We start from the raw sequence: 4,939 nt of genomic DNA, 5'->3' as shown, positions 1-4,939 counted from the left end.
TGTATTGAACGGTTTGAATAGACAGAAATACTGAGCGAAGATCATTCTAAACTACGTGAGGGATCATACATTTAGCATTTAGAAATTTTTACGACGTAACATTCCCCTTTCAATGTTGATTAAATCAGAATATAAAGATTCCTTATAAAATAACTTTTTAGTTTTTAAAAATTTTTGGAAACACTTCCTGGTCCAGAGATGTGTTCTTTTTAGTGATGCCGTTCGCTGCGCTGCTAATGTCACCACTCACAAACGATAGAAGCTGCATTGTTTTATCTTCTTGAAAAATATATTTCTGAACGAGTGCAGAAGGTGCTTTTAATTAACGAATGTGAAATTTTCAACCCGAACCAAAGGCGATTTTTGCAATCAAATGAGTTCAAAAAGCTCTTCTGCATCAGTTAAGGACTATATTTCCCCAACAACGTGAAAAAAAGCGAGTTTTGACATATCGAGGAGTAGATACAATCGCATTTTGTCCACAGCGTTAGGAAAAAAAAATTCTATCCTCAGCATGGCTAAGATTTATTTACTCAGGGGTGTGTCAAATAAATAAAAATTTAATCGTAATGAAAATTGTTATAAATAAGTTGTGTTTACAATGACTGAACGTTATAGATTCACCCTCGTAAATTTGGCCCCCGAAGTTCAAATTTTTTTAATTCTTTTCTTACATACGTCTATACGTCATTTGTACGGTTTGTACATTCAATATTTTCACTTGTACTCTCCTGGTTACGAAATTAGGGACGGAATTGATTTCGAGGGACTAACTTTACGCATCCCCCGAAATTCAAATTTCTCAAATTTTCTTCTTGCTAACGTTTGTACGAAAATATCAATTTAACAAGCAGTACAAACGACGTACAAACGTCAGCAAAAGAAAGAAGAATTGAAAAATTCAAATTTAAGGGGGAATGACATGAAATTTTGATTTCCCCATGGCCGGGGGGCCAAAAGGATAGAACCAAAAATATTTTATGTACAAGCAGTACAAACGAAACACACACGTATTGAAAAAGAAAATTTGAGAAATTTGAATTTCGTAGGGATGGCACGAGATTTTGATTTTCCTCTAGTGAGAGAACCAAGAGGGCACACAGTACAAACGACGCACAAACGTATGCAAAAAGAAAATTGGAGAAATGTGAACTTCTATAGGGCCTAACTTCACGGGGTATAGATTGATTATTTGTAAGGGATATTTCGGCTATAATATTACATACTTTTATCGGCAAAGTGAAACTTAATCACAAACATATGTTTCCCGACATTATTTATTAAGTTCAGAAACAAATTATGCAAACAAATTTTTTATCCGAACATTGGAAGTTAACAAAAGATAAATTATCTCTTAATTGTCCTTAATTCATGTTGCCAGTAAAGATTAGTATTCTAAATATATAATTCGATATTATTAATTAAATTGAGAAGCAAATTTTATAAACAAATAATCACGTTCGATATTTACAGGAATAACATCATGTATCCGGGCTGATAAATGTTTATAAAATTTTTTTAAAAAGAATAACAAATAATAGTAAATGATAAACTTTTCTTACTAAATTCTTATTAATCTCATTGAAAACATAAATTAAGGACAATTAAGAGATACCAATCTTTTTTTGACTTTAAATATTCGTAATAGGGATTTGATTAAATAATTTTTTACTAAAATTAGGAAATAGTGTCAGGATGCATATTTTTGTGACCAAGTACCAGTTTGTCGATGAAATATTTAACACCTGAGCACCAGAAATAATATCTTAAACTGAAAAGAACTTCGGGATGCAGATATTATTAGTTTACCATCTGGGGAATCAAAATTGGAATTTAAAGGGAAAACTCTTATTTATTATTTAATAATGCCTTCTGATTTTTCAAACAAAATAAGAAAATATGGACTATAAAATAATTATGCATATTCAATTGCGCCATGCTCTAATTTTCAACCGAGTTCTGTTTTCGATTTGCAAGATTTTTTCGGTTGTACATTTGTTTCGCCTTGTTTGCTTGAAAAATAATTACTAGTGAAAGTTTACAGATACAGTTAGCGAAAAATAAGCCACCAAAGAATAGATGAAAATTATCTACTGATTTGATTGGTCGAGATACTTCCCAATTCAATTGTGGAAAGAAAGTAATTGCCTGATGTAAATCAATCAATTTACATTTTATTGTATATAATAATTTTAAAACATATTATAAAAGTATAAAATCTAAAATATTAATAAAAATAACGCGATGGTATAATATTCTTAACTCAATTGAAATAATTGACATATTGCCTTCTGATTGTTTGAAGGAACTTACGCAATATGAGAATTTTTTGCAAACTTAAAATGAAAATCACTATAATTTCACCAAGTTTCATTACAATTGAATGACCTCTTGCAGATCCTGATTCGGAAACAAAAAGCAATTTTTTCCTTTCGTTGATTACAATTTTCATTCATAAGATAATTCCCTAAAACTAATATGTATATTAAAAAAAAATGAAATTTTGCACCCTTCAGCAGAACATAGGCGGTTTTCCATGTAAAAACTGCCCCCAAGCCAAATCATATTTTGTATCAACTATTCGAAGGCAATACACCCACTATCACGAAATAATTCATACAATTAAAATTCAATAAGAAATAATTTATTTATGAATAATCTACTTTTATTAGAACTCACCATTATACACAAAACTAGAAATCAGGATTGCAAATTTGTACGTAGACTGAACTTTTTATCCATCCGCTCACACACGTTAATGCATCCCGAGAATCGTTGTGCAATGATGTTCTCTTTAAAGACTTTAAAGTGGGATGAATAATTACTATTTAATATGTGATTTCTTTCCCTCTCTTTATCTGTCGATTGCTCGCATAATATACATTGACAAATAAAGGAGAAAAGAAGAACAAAAAGATAAATGTAACGTAATTGTAGTCTAGAATCTCAATATCTAAGGGGGTTATTATTGATTTGCATAGAAATTGTTTGATTTAGCTTATATAGTAAAAACTATTATTCTGAGAATCGATACAATAATGTTTCTAACACACTGAAAAAAAATTTTCGTCGAGAGCTTGATTTGAGACGTGAGTTTCTTGCTTCGAGATCGAGACGAGTCTAATTTTCGATTTCTCACGAGATCGAGAGTCGAGTAAAATCTCGTATCGTCTCGCTTTCGTGAAGCTCTAGCGTTAACGTATCCAGCACTTTTCTAGCCAGTGTAATATCGGTTGAAAAAGCTTCGGTGGCTCAGAAGATCGCGCGCCAGGCTTCTAAGCAGGAGGACTGAGGTTCGATCCCTATGTCGTTACCAATGGAAATTTTTCTATGTGCTTTAAACCGGGGCTCTGGTGGTTCGGAACTTACCTTAAACTGTAGGTCCCCTCAAAAGAGGTCAGTGTCCCCCCAGGGAGTGGGCTCCATGTCGAGGGGACTATTCCTTAGGAATCACAGAGTGACTTTGAGAGGCTCGAAAAAAATCAGCGTTTTTCGTGCGAAGAGGCTCCATATCGAGGGGACTATCGCACGCTGGTCGCTGGTCATTTTAGAGCAATTTACACGGGTGTGGTACAATAGATTTCTAAGTTTGAGCGTCAAGGGGTGGAACCTCACGGGCTCCCTCGCCCACCAATACAACAAACAACCAATATCGGTTGAAATTTAGAATATTAGTATAAATTTCTTTTACTTATACTATTTGATACTCGACCCGATCAGCAAAGGCTCGGCTCACGCCTCGTCTTTGCAAATGTCGAGCGAGCAAAATTCCTCGCATCTTTGCATAATAAAGAAATCAGAAGTCGCGTCGCGTTACGCAAGTTGTTCGGGAGGGTGCGTTACCACTACCCGTCCCGAAAGTGAAACAATGGATACAGATATAGCTGAACGCTAGCTAACAGCTGACAACGCTTTATTTATTAATTATTATTAACTATTGCACGTACTTTCGGGTATGGATGAAGAAAAATAGTACACAGCACACGGCCAGGAAATCCAACTTTCTAGCCATGTGTTGTAATGTGTTATTTTTGCAAGTTTTCAGTTCGATAGCCGCCATATTGGATGAGTAATTGTTAATTATGTGAATTACGCTGTTTGCAATTTTTCGTTAAACTAATCATCGGAAAAATCTCAAAATTTCACAGTACTTCTAGACACCAAAGAATAACTAGGTGATTTTTTCGAATATTTTTCCGTGCGAAATGCAGCCCGTGTGACTGCAGTCTATAACGACTGTTAGCTAACGTGTTGCCTTATTAAGGTGCACGAAATACTCAATTTTCAATTAAAAAAAAAACAAGGTAAAATTTTTTTCAAATATTTGTGTTATATTACATTGAATATTGCATTCTTGTAGAGGTATTATGGATCTGGCAAAGCTATCGAAACTATGGTATTTGAAAATTTTCATATTTAATGTGTGTGTGTGTGTGTGTGTGTCATCAAACGCATCCTCGGGTTGTGGATAGAGGTTCTCTATACCAAGGGTTTCTGCCGAATATGGTTACAAAAATTAATAGGCAGTCGCGGACAATTGTCCAAGGGTGGTCCCGAAGGAATTAACCCCCAAGCAGAGGTGTGTAAACCATGCCGAAAGCTGAATGGCACCTCGGTGATGTCTCTAAAACGGCGACTCTGGGATACCGGGCGACCTCTCAGAGTACGCAGCCTTATCATTGCATGCGGGGCTCTACAAGTATGGCACGGTGATCGAAATTCGATTGAAATTAAAAGTTCGATATAAGTAGCATTAATTATCTTATGAATATAACTCATATTTTATTAATGTGATTACTATTAACAGTCATCACATATGAAAATAATATGATATAAGTACCAGGTGTATACATATGAAACCGGTATTGCCATCTAGCGGCTAGTAGGCACACTTGTAGGCACTGTCAGAACTTACCATTTGTGCTAATTGGCGTATTGT

General features: G+C 34.5%; 1 protein-coding gene across 1 annotated transcript in view; it reads right to left on the bottom strand.

Annotated features, from left to right (window-relative positions):
- The window catches only part of LOC117168761 (neuromodulin), a 273,474-nt gene that overhangs the window by 239,316 nt on the left and 29,219 nt on the right, over positions 1-4,939 (bottom strand). The window lies entirely within an intron of this gene.

Source organism: Belonocnema kinseyi, chromosome 3 (genome assembly GCF_010883055.1).
Source record: "Belonocnema kinseyi isolate 2016_QV_RU_SX_M_011 chromosome 3, B_treatae_v1, whole genome shotgun sequence".
NCBI classification, from domain to species: domain Eukaryota; kingdom Metazoa; phylum Arthropoda; class Insecta; order Hymenoptera; family Cynipidae; genus Belonocnema; species Belonocnema kinseyi.
Note: the sequence above shows the minus strand (reverse complement) of the source record. Positions and strands in the feature narration are given on the sequence as shown.